Source organism: Halichoeres trimaculatus, unplaced genomic scaffold, assembly GCF_033239565.1.
Source record: "Halichoeres trimaculatus isolate MK-OKI-2021-1 unplaced genomic scaffold, fHalTri1.1 fHalTri1_scaffold_3, whole genome shotgun sequence".
NCBI lineage: Eukaryota > Metazoa > Chordata > Actinopteri > Labriformes > Labridae > Halichoeres > Halichoeres trimaculatus.
In genome coordinates this window covers 10,025,275-10,038,338 of record NW_027437181.1, presented here as the reverse complement: position 1 = coordinate 10,038,338, position 13,064 = coordinate 10,025,275, and positions in this window count along the sequence as shown.

The window sequence follows — 13,064 nt, the reverse complement described above, 5'->3', positions numbered from 1 at the left end:
CACAGGTGGACCAACAGGGCATATAGATTATTAACACCCTCCAATGAAGCTAGCATGTCTTCAGGGAGAGCAGTGTGGTAGAAGTCTCACAGGATGCATATGGCTCATGGCAGAGCTCCATAGGAACTAACTGAAGAATCCTACAGAGGGGCAGATGGGGGAACAGCCAGGCTTTGTAGCCGCACTCCCTGCAGAAACAGTTTCATAAAGGAGAATAACTGAACACTGAACTCTTACCAAAATCAACATGATGCACACATGGTCAAAGTTGACAGGCTGTACACAAGTCCTTGCAGGCAGGAATGTACTGAGCCTATGAAACTTGCAAAGACTGCACCACATAAGAAGTCAAACCAAAATTCCCCACCATTCAGTTCTAAAACTTAATTTATGAACTCTGAATCTTTTAAAGACTGCACAAACGTATGGGCTTCATTTATCTAGCAGCCATTTTATTCCAACCTTGTGCTCTTAAATGTTTAAAAGATAATAATATCTGAATGATACATTTTGAGCTAACAAAAAAAGTGAAACCGTTGGAACAATATCATATTAAAATTCCCAACTAATATATCCTGAAAAAGCCAATGAAGAAATTCTGAGCGAACACATATAAAGTGTTTTGTTATTTAGTGTTAAATTATACAAAATAACTCACTTTTAAATCAAGCTATTAAAGTGTAATAGTTTATTTTTTTCACTCTGGACTGCATCATTACCATTATGACCACTGCAACTTGTATAACTAATGTTTTAACATGTTATATTTTTATTCAATTCATCTTTTTTTTCAACTTGTTTTTTTATTTACCAAAGATTTATCTTATTTCATTATTTCAACTTGTTTTACGCTGTTGCAATTAAATTGTTTAATTCTAACTCAACATTAAATTCAGTTTAGTTTGTTTTCTTTAATTTATTTTTATTTTTAATGTATTTTAATCAAGATTATTTTCATTCATCTTATTCAATGAATTCATTTTATGTTAAATTTGATCCATTTATTTATCTATTTATTTTTAAGCTTTAAAACAGATAGTATATTGATTTTATTTTTTACTGTAAAGTACTTTATGGGACTCACACATTGCTGTTATCTGTTGGCTCTGTTCTTGTGTGAAGTATTTTAGGCAGCATGTTTATATGTATGAAAGGTGATATATATATTTATATAAAGATGAGTTTGTGCTTTGGTATATTTCTTCTGCTAATGACAAAATTGGTCACTTAAGTGAACAAAAGATTCGGAAATATCCCACCCAACACATTGAAATGAAAAAGTAATTTCTAGTTGTGTGAATTTTGTCTTCACTGTAATCAGTGAATTTCCACATTTTAATATTGTAACCTGCAACACAAGTGTTAGCTACAACATGTTTGAATGCTTATTTAATCTATCTTTAGGCTATTTTTGAGACCTGTTTAGTTATGAACAGTATTCAAGAAGCAATATTGTCCTGAGATACTTAAATCAGAACAGTGTTCCTTTAAAACATAAGTCAAGCTTCCTCTCTTGAACCTGACTTCAGAGAAAAAATTGCAGCCATGAATCTTGTGGAGGAGTGCTCTTCATGTCTAAACTCCCTGAGCTTTATTGCTGTAAAAAGGAAGTGAACTAAGAATCTCTGCTGCTGCCTTATTGAGGATAGAATCAATCAGCTGTCTGTCCTCAACAACACATCCTCTCCACTTAGTAATGGACTGAAGCATTGCAGACTTGTGGCACTGCATCCAAACCCAGGAGACTGATGGCTGTGGTGTGTGTCCTCAGGAGCCAGACTGCACTACTCTCATCATGCATCTCCATCTCAGGAGGGATGCATTCATCAGCCTGCAAGATAGGTTAATGGAGGACAACCTCCCCAGACAGACTGTTACAAAGGGTCAAAACAATAGAATCCATAAAACATGGTGAGGTCACTCATTGGCGACTTTCATTTGACCTACAAACAGACAGAAAGTAGTGCTGAGGCGGGATTTCAGATACAGTGGACTCACCTCTGAGTAACCTCAACCTCACTCTCAACAATGCAAATTAGGCATAACTTTTGGCCCTAAATTCCTAAAATAACATCAAAACAATACAATGCAATACATTAAATTTAAGCCCATTGTCAGTAGGGACCTTATATTAAAAAGTCAGCCCCTATCCAGTGGGTAGCAATATAGAAACAAGTTTCTTAACAATAATTTATTAAATTGTTTTGTAATTCTGCTGTAAAAATGAGCTTTTTAACATGAGTGCTGAAGATGTTTACTTAGCTTAGGCTGATATAGTTTCCGGCCATCTTCAAGTGGACAGTTGAGGGACTGCAGCTCTCACACTGGCTTTATTTCTATAACACCAGAGGTTGCCATGGGTTAAAAACCAAGAGGCAACACCCATTTTAAAACATGGAGCCTATGAAGAAGAGCTAAAAGTTGCAGTTCATTGATGGTCTTCTTGGGGCTGGCTGCAGAAAGACTATCAATAAAAAAGTCATTAAAAAAAGACTTTAACAGCATCAAGAAACATGTTTACAGCCTGACTCAAAGAACAACTAATTTCCCTCTTCAAATACACTCTACAGTGACTCAGTGGTTAAGGAGATAGTAAGATCACAAGTTTGTCCAATCAGAGATGCAGCTCACGTGACTGACAGGTCTGGCTGTAAGTAAGGAAGCTCAAAGCCCTGCCTCTTTACTCAGCTTTTCCAGCATGGCCCCCCCACTGACAATTGGCTTCATTACTCTGTATCAGGGACAGGCAAATCATGCCGATATACCAATACAGTCTGTGGTCAAAACACAAGCTTTGCAATAACTGATTAATTCATTTCAAACAAGTTTTAACTAATGACAAAGACATTTTCCTGATTGGTCATTTTATCATTGACTTACCAAGCACAGTGTTAAACTTTAAATCCATTGTCTTACCCAAGAGTCTTTAACTGTCATCTTACCCCACTCCACAAAAAGCAGCAGAAACTGCATCCTTGGTTCAACCATGAACAGTGTAACCTGCACAACACATTCACCACCTCATGTGAAAGAAAAATTCAATTCATAAAAACGGGGTAACATCTGCAGTGGTTCAAATCCAAGAGTTAGAAATAATAATCATCAAGCAGATTGAGTTGTGATGATGAATTAAAACCTTACACCAATCCACCTGGTGTTTAATATTCTGCCAAAAACTAATGCCAAAAAAAAGAAAAAAAAGGCATGACAAAGACTTGATTTTAGCGGCGACTGGGGGAGCTTCATCTGTTTGCAAGACATAATGCCATAATGTTGTTGTGACACAAACTTGGCTTGTTATAACCAGAACATTTGGCGTGTACAGAGATTCCAAATCCCAATTTAATGTAGTGCAGGATCAAAGGAGGAGAGTTAGTGGTGCAAAGCAAGACTCCTGTGCTGATAGTAGAAATGTAAGTAAGAGATTGCATAGAGACGAGGTCAGGAGGAACAACCAGCACTTTAAAGCAAAGCCTGCTCCACTCCTAGAGGTGCTACAAGTTACATTCACTGTAAGATATAGCTTATTTTGCTTGTGTGGCCAATAATTTATCCTTTTTTTGTCTTTTTCCAAAATGTTTTACGCAACTGCTGTTTTATTTTGCAATTTTGCAAAATAAGAGCCATAAAGACTTTAGAATAGATGTGATTTTACTACCATTCCCTTCAGTGGCATGCTTTACCGTTGATTGAGGACTCTGAACGCAGTGTGCACAGACTGTAGTGGTGTGCTGTGGTCTCAATCCTTTTGTTTAGTCCTTTGGTAAGATTAATGGGTATTTTCTGTCGGGGATTAATGGGCTATTTTGGTTTCAATTTGATAGAATTGCTCCCAGTTGGTGGTTGCACTTGCCATTGTGCTTCTCTCTCTGCTCTTATTGCATGTATAAAAGAAATGAGAGCCCACCAGCGCAGCAGTAAAATCACGCTGTAAAAAGAAAATAAAGCACACTAATTGTCACATTTGGTTGTGAGAGGTTGGATTTTTATCTCTCGATTTTGCTTCTCTTTAAATTAAACAAACGGTGTGGTCCTTTAATGACCAAACTAATGCTGTGATTTTAGGCCATCTCCCGGCCACTTATTTTGTAGTTTTATAAGAAAAACTGCAGCCAAATCAGGATTTTAACTTAGCAATTAAGATGAATCGTGTAGGTAATCTCCTGCAATGAGTACTCTGTGAGATTAGAGTGGATTATATTGGATTATGTCCATTGACCTGATTTACTGACCGACTGCCTCTTGTTATCCAAATCAGACTTGTAAATCTGACCTCCAGCAGTTGGATTTAGAGCTTCAGAGAAACTGTGACAAGCAGCAAGACTCAGGCACCTGTCAGCATTAATTGAGCTGGCACAAAAGAAGATTATGCTGAGGAGTGTTTTAGGGAAACTCATTCTGCTATATCCTCCGTATCACTGACAAATAAATAAATAAAAAGCTCAAAAGAACCCACATATAATCTGTAAACACAGAAGTTCCTCTTCTGGATGCTGAGATTAACCAACTTCTCTCCTCTTACATCTGGGTCACAGGAAGTAGAGACTAATGAGGAGGTTGCAATCCTGTTTTGATCATACTCATGTGAATGTAACAAACATCTAGACTGTTGGGAATTTGGTCACAGAATCTTTTTGATTAATTTAATGGATTTCTTTGATTCAGTTAGACCAGGGATGTCCAACTCGTGCCATGGAGGGCCAAGAGGCTGCAGGTTTTCTTTCCAACCAAGAACTCCACTAGCTGATTCCACTGATTAGCCCCTGCTCTCTGCTTGAAGGTGAGGTAATCAATGGAATCAGCTGGTGGAGTTCTTGGTTGGAAAGAAAACCTGCAGCCTCTTGGCCCTCCATGGCACGAGTTGGACATCCCTGAGTTAGACCATCTAAAATTTAATTTCAGTAAACCAATGCTTCGCACTCAGTTACTCTCAAACCACCATCTCTTCTTACAAGTAACCAAGCAGTATTACATTTAACCAACTTGCTTCATGCTGGTTGAGACTACAGCACATACAAGACAGCATAAGGGAAGAGGAAGGGTTGAAGGGTTAGTCTGTGTTAAAATATGAACAATTAAGGTTCAGATTAAGTTAGAGACTTAGAATATCCCATAAAATAACTTGGACCAGGACTTGTTGGGGGAACTATCCATGCCTTGCTTCCAAGCTTGAATCAGTAAGAGTCATAAAAGATGTTGCAACTTGCCACCTCTAAAAAAGGCTTTTACTGTCAGATAAGTCTTGGAACTACCTTAGCTCTGCCAGCTGAAACCCTTCACAGACATATTAAGGCCTCTGTCGAGCAATATCTGCAGGGAGGCCCGCAACCTGGGGGTGATCTTTGACAGTCAGCTGTTCCTTGACGCATAGGTGAACACAGTGGTCCAATCATGTTTTGCGCAACTAAGGTTAGTTATTAAGAAAAAGTCCTTTCTATCCTTTGCACACTTGGAAGTAGCCATTCATGCTTTTATCTCTTCTTGACTGGACTATTGTAATGCTTTTTTATCCTGGCACCAGCAAGTGTAATATCCAAAGATTGCAAGTGAGTCAAAATGCTGCTGCGAGGTTTTTAAGCCGCACTTCCAGAGGTGACCACATAGTGGTCTTGTCCTTGCTGCTCGTCAGTGGTTAACTGTGAGATTTAGATTTTAGATTTTTAATTCTTGTTTTTAAAGCCCTTAAAGGTGAGGCTCCTGCTTATATATATTTGTGACCTCCTTACCCCCTGGCCGTTGCCTGAGATCCTCCAGCAGGGCTCTACTCCTGGTACCAAAATCTAGACTGGTCACAAAAGTGGACAGAGCCTTTGCTGTTAGGGCCCCCAAGCTTTGATATTCCCTGCCTGTGGATCTCAGGCAAGCAAACTCAGAATCATCTTTTTAATCTCTTCCTTTTACTTCTCTTCCATTGTTATAGTGTTTTTTTTTTTTTTTAATGAATTGTTTTAATTATGTCATCTTAACTGTATTTTGTTTTATCATCAAGCACCTTGTTACTTTGTTTTGAAAGGTGCTATACAAATAAAGTTGGATTGGACTGGATTGGATGCAAGAGCTTGGGGAATGACATGCAGCAAAGATCAACACTTTAGCCATTATTCTTTTGGTGTTTGTCGACCTCTCTCCAACCCCAACCTCCCCCCTGTGAGGACTTAGTGGCTACATGATGTGTCATCAGATTAACTTCTTTAATCCTGATTGACAAAAGCCATAATTCCTGATGTCTTTGTGGTGCAAACAAACACTGTTTTTAGGTTTTTGATCGACCAAATTATGTTCTGGCTTCAATGGGAGATTAGTGTGAATGTATATCCAGTTTAATTCAGTTACAAATATTAAGGGATTCACTCAATGATATGGTATTGGTGGTGTAAAAAAATACAGTAAGTTTATATTAGTGAAATATTTCTCTTTTTATTTTGGTTTAAAAACTTAGAAAAATCTGAAGTTCCCAATACATAATTCTCAGTCTCATCCTCACATTAAGGAGTGGAGGGTATGAAACAAATACTGATCAGGACTGTATCACACCCTTACACTTCATGGATTTCGAACACCAACTCTAGTGTTGTGGGACTTGTAGGTTCTAACTATGACATATGGTTTGTCTGTGGTCAGAACCCTGTGACACAACATAACACTGATGATTTATTCCCAGGAGCAGAAAGTGACACCAAGGACAACCTGGTCACAAATGCCAAAACAATATGCAGAAAGGTGTCCGGCACATTTCAACTCTGCCTCTTGACACTGTGAGAACAAGAACATTAGTTTCTGTCTCAGTTTCTGGAGCATTTGACGGTTATCACACAGAGATTGCAATAGTAAGCTCCACTTCACCTCAGGGTCTGACTCACCCTGTCTGAATTCCAATTTACATAACTACACAATTACCGTTGCAGCCAGGCTAAAGTTTAAGAAACTGGATGTTTGGTGCTTAAGTGCAACTCGCTGGTGAATTTTGCACCCACCTCCCTCAGGCTGAAGTTTAATCTTCTCTCTACTGCAGCTCTGTGGCCTCTAACCCGACTCATTTTAATTGCTCAGCAGCTTTATCATAATATTTAGAGGTTACAGTTAACAAGATGGCCAATTAATCCAGAATACTAATTAGGCAGTAATGAGGTGTCACAGAAACAGCAATAACTGCTGGCTGATCCACAAACAGTGACGAGGCAGTAAAACTGACATTGGCCCAAATTAGTCCCCTGATTTAAACAGGTTGGAGACTGCTTTGTGGGAAATAATACAGGATCAGAAAAATGTCAAGGACGTTTTCATCAGTCAACATCCAGTACAGCTCTTGACATTTCTTCTGCAGCTAATCAATTTCTCTCTGCTCCTCTGAGATACCGCAGCGTGGATCACGCTGATTACATCTTTATACAAACATTTTGGGATTTGCAAGCTTAAATGAACCAAATGGCTCCAGTGGAAATAAATAAATAAATCCAATAGCAAAAACTATGTTGGAGGCCATGAGTCACCCAAAAAGTAGAGGAAAGGACTGGAACAATTATCAGCTGAGCGTGACTAATGCAGTTTTGGTGCTACTATGAATCATCAAGAGATGCTGGAGAGGATGTACTCGCTCCTACAAGTCCCTGCACGTCAAAGGGTTAAATTTAGGAGCGGAGGTACTGTGAAACAGAGTGTAAAAGCACAGTCAAAGCACTGATGTTTCAAAAAAGGAGCAAAATCAATAGTAAATCCATACCTGTGAGTGTTTCTCTTTACACAGCTCCACAGGGTACATCTATAACTCTTAAGATTATGCTTATTTTAAACCACTGGCTTTAAAAAAAAAAAAAAAAAAAAAAAAAAAAGAAAGAAAAAGAAAAAAGTTTTTTTCTTTTTTTTCTCTCTCTCCTGGAAACACAAGATAGACATGTGCATATGCATTTTTAGCTCCTTTTAGTCAACAGTTATACAGACAGGGGCATGTTTTATCTGCTGTAAAGGTCAATAAGACCGTGCTCTCCTTCTGTATTCTGATCATGCAGCTGTCCAGATGGTCATAACAGAGGAAATACTTAGAGCAGACAGGCATACTGTAACCAAAGGTGGAACCAATGAGTGAACACACAGCTCAGATACTGTCTCTACTCTATTAACTCCTCCCAGGACCACAGATCTGTGGGCAGACACTGGGGCAGAAAAAAAAAAGATGTGCTTCTTTCTGTTCTCAGTGCATGGGGATGTCAGAATTTTTTTCTGCTTGACAAAATATATGTGGATTGAATTGTTTTACATTAAATGTGGGTGATTCTCCCTAAAATACAAATTTCCTAATTTGCAGTTTGTTTTGATGTGCAAAACAGCAATGTTTCAGCTCTTCTACTCCATCTTTTGGTTGAACTGTCAAATTTTCTCTGTAAACTTCGGTGTTTGCTCAACAGAAGAGCAGTCAGACATACTGTGTTCCTCCTCTGATACACAGACATTGACAGCTGCCTCAATTTATCTGCCAGTAAAGAGCTTCACTGGGCTCCAGAACAAGAATTGTGAGTGCCGAAACAACGGTATAATCCCCAGCGAGCTTCCCACCCACAAACATTTGCATCCACCAGTCCTCCAAAGCACCAGACTGAAGCTGTATATTGGCTGAGGATTTCTTGAAGAGACCAGTGCACTAAATTTCTGTCATGTTATGTAAAAAATATCCTACTTTAGTGGAACAATAATACACCCAGAAAGAATCCACTCATGCAGTGTTTTCTTTTATAAAGTCTGATTTTGAACTTGGCAAAATACTAAATTCATGAGTGTTCCTGTTATCTAAACACACAGAGCTTCATGATTAATTTACATCTAATTACTTAAGCTGACAAATGGGAGACTACTTCCAAAGCACATGTGTGGCTAACTAATGCAGTCAGACAACTCAGCAGGTTGCTGTATTTTCAGGGGGATTTCCTGTCTTGAATAATTTACATTTCTTCATTTTATTTGGCTCACATTTATTAATAATGCAGCTTCAAATTTGGTCTTTGAGGAAGGAATGACCAGTATTACCATACTACCCGCTGAGTTACAGAAAACCACTGTCCAGTATTACACCCTGGCTCCTTTACTCACTTTAAGTGAGCACATTGTTTGACAGTGAGGATATCAGATGCACTGTCATGTAACCTACACTGTAAAAGATCCTGTTCCGTGTGTTACGAACAAGTTGTCCTGGCCAAAACATGTTTGTTCTGTTTGCAAGGAAATATGTTTAGATGTACTCAGCACAAGTTTTAAGCATGCTGGTGTGAAATGATGTAAACTAAGAAAGCTATCAAAACCGGAAGTGTTAACACTTGATTTTCTTCATTTCATCAATAAAAATAATAATAATAAATGAATATTATTAGTGCATAATAATAAGTATTTAAGTAAATAATATGTTGTTATTATTATCCTACACCTTATTGTTAAAGCACTTTTAAAAAACTGACACTACAATTGCTTATATCAGTACAAACATGAACATAGGTCAAACAAAACAAAACAACAGTTCAATTACAAATTAAAGCTTATTTATATGGTGAGTTTTTGAAATAGATTAGAATTTTAAAGGGTCTTAGCATTTTTAAATATGAGTGGGGAGTGATTTCCAGAGGGAGGGGGCCGCTATAGAGATGACTCTGTCCGCCCAGGTTTGGCGCTTGGTTCTGTGACTTGGAGACAGGAGGTTGACATGTGAAGTAGAATAGAATAGAATAGAATAGAAAATACTTTATTTATCCCCGAGGGGAAATTCAGGAGTCACAGCAGCATTTAAGAAAACAAAAGTAAGAAAGAGTATAGAAAGTGCAAAAATGTCCATAAGAAATTAGATGACGACAGCCCGTCCACCACTCGTCCACCACTCTCCAGCCCAGCCAGTCTCCACCTCCACAGGGTCCAGGACTGAGCCTCCCCAGCAGTCTGTTAAGTCTCTGTCTCCTGGATTCTGTCTGCTCACAGCAGGCGAAGCTCCTCCGATGTGTCGTGGCGTCCGATGTCAGCTCAGTCAGCCACGTCCGTGAACAGCATGATGCCGCTGGATTAGCACAGCTAGCTCATCCATCCCCCGGAGCTAGATCCCACGTTCCCAACAACGATGGATGGAAGGACAGGTCCACGTCGTCACCTCCCAGCTCACATCCGAGAACCAGCACGTCGTCCTCACCTCCTCCTCCTCGGCTCGAGGGAAATCATCGAGCCCTACACTAGTTAGCATTGACATGCTACAGGCTGCTAACAGCTAATTTTGCATGTAAACAATGCAGCCATGGTTACATGTTGGATCTCCGGACAAACACAGGAGAAAAGTAGTAAAAAATATCGCCAAAGCCACAAAAAGTTTGGTGTCCGTGACCGACAATGAACCACACAAAGTGATGATCCACTCCAAATACAAAGATTACGAAAAAGAGACGAAAAAATTACAAGAAACGGACAAAGACGAGAGAGCTGCTGCAACAGGCAGCTACTTGGGTAGCGCCAGCTAAGTACTCAAGTTATGGGAAGGAGTGTCATGGTGAAGGTGTTCTGTGAGGCAGGGGGGCGCCTGGTGGAGAGCTTTTTGGGTAAGGAGGAGGATTTCAAACTGAATGTGGTAGGGGCTGAGGAGCCAATGGAGATGTAGGAGGACAGCTGTGATGTGGTCATGGGAGTGGGAGCAAGTGTAGAGGCATGCAGCAGAGTTCTGAGTGTACTGTAGTATATAAAGGACTTTGGAAGACGTGCTGTAAATGATGCTGTCACAGCAATCTAGACCAGGGGTTGTTGTCCAGCTGCAGAATCAAATTGGGGGCAATCATACGCCCCCCCTGATGGTATTGCGTGCTGAATAAGTATCTGCTTATATTTCTCAGCGTTATGTGATTACTGCTAGATACAAGGAGTTATTTTCAGTGTTGAAAATGCATTGGAGTTAACACAGACAGTGCCTTACAATGGGAAAAAGGAAAACCGAGAAGTTCTGCAGTCATGAAAACCAACAGATAACCTTTAAATGGTGGTTAAAACACTTTTTGTGTTCACACCAGTCCAGTTTACTTAAAAAAATATGCACAAACAACGACCAAAACTAGAAAATGTGGAAGACCATGGCTTGTTTGTCTCAGTCCTTTACAACCAACCTGAACAGTAAAAAAAAAAAAAAAGCAAACAAAAAAACAACAAAAAAGCAGATTTAATCAGAATTAAATTCCAAAATTCATATCATAAATGTTGTAATCTTTAACTCACAGTTTAAGGCTCATCAGAGACCTACACAATTTCAACAATAACTAAGGACGTGGTCACACTGGCAAACTGTGCCGTGCTTAAACACGCTTTAGCCCTAAAGCATGTTTCGAATAGCCAGTGTGACCGCAAACATGCCGTGCTTGAGCACGATTCACTCCTTTGCTTTGGCACGCTTTAGAGAAGAACAGTTAACTGCATGCAGGAGCACAAGCCAGAGGACAATGCATGTGATCTATGACATATGATTGCTGTGAGCGCATCTCTCGACAGTCATTTTAAACAAAGCGTTGTGTCAGGCCAAAACGACTTACCATAAGTCAAAAAGTCCCTAAAAGTTGTAGCAGTACTCTCTGTGTCTCATTGTGCTGACTCTAAAGAGATTGCACTTCATGTTAACAGATGCTTCACAATGATGTAGGCGGCCCAGGCCCACTAAAGTCTGGTTTGTATTGGAGTAGTGTGACCGCTGGCCGTACTCTCCAGCGGGGGAACAGTGGGAGGGCAATCGGGCTTCAGCACGGCTCGGTTTGGATGGCCAGTGTGACCGTGCCCTAAGGCTAAAAAGTGAAACACATCACAATTTTTTATTTCCCACATCAGATGTTCCAAACATACTTTATTCTCTAAAATTGTAACGTCCTTCTCTGTGTTCCAAAAAAAAAAAGGAAACAAACAAAACAAGATACAAACTGTGAGAATTTCATTCTTGCAAACATCCCTTAAAGCAGTGTTCTGATTTCTGTCGTAGTATGGTCATTTGTGTCAAATATTTTACATAAATCAATGACTACACCCACAGCCTGCTCATTTTTATTCCCTGTTCTTTACATGTTTTTCTTTAAAATTCCATCACAACTGAAGATGTTGGTCGTTTTCTCCCCAACCCACATTAATGGTTTCTGAATAATTCATACAATCATTCATCATTTGTCAGAAGAGTCATCAAGTTAACTCATTGATGAGCTCTCTGTTTCAGTCAGAAAAACTTATTTTCCCATTTCACATCAGCAGATGCTCTATCTTACCTATATCTTGTCAGTAACATATCCTTTCTAATATCTTGAATATTCTTTTTTGGAATCATCATTTGACTTCAAAACAATGCCATGTTTTGTCACCAGCCATTATCCTGTATCTCTCTTTGTGGATTTCATAAATTTCTGCCTCTGTATCTTCTGAAGCTATAACCCAGACATGTTCAAACAGATCCATCAGTCATTCATACCGTGTGTCATTGACGGGGAGAAGAGCTGAACATCGATTGACACCAAACACTTTAGCTTTACAAGTCTTTTAATTTGCAAATTACATATCCACTTTGTCGTCGTGGAGAATCCTGTGAATTTCAGGGCTTAAAAATCCATTTGCCATTTCCAGCTCCAACTGCAGTATGCAGGCAGAGAGAAAAACTCCACTAGTGAGGTTTGAATATTTTCTGAAAGGTAATGTGTGACATTTAAAGATGGAAGGGTGACTTTTTGAATAATGGAACAGAGTACATTTTTTTTATCTCTCTAATAATTGGTTTGGGGAATATTATCTTGAGAGCACAGCATGAAATCAGAAAGGTTGTGAATCTTTTCAGTGAGACCAAGGTTGAATTTGGGTGTTACAGGATGTTCTAATGCATTAGAAAAACTTTTTCTGCGGCTAATTTCTGCTTTTGTTCATAAAATGGATGGCACTCCACTTCCGCCATTAAAAGAAAGTAATTAAAGTAATTAGGTTTAATGACAGAGAATCTGCTGCTCATTCATTTCCTCAGCTACATGTGTGACTTCACCTAGCTGCTGTTGCTGCAACTGTATTTCTTTTCCTGTGTAGTATTTGTTGGCAGGATA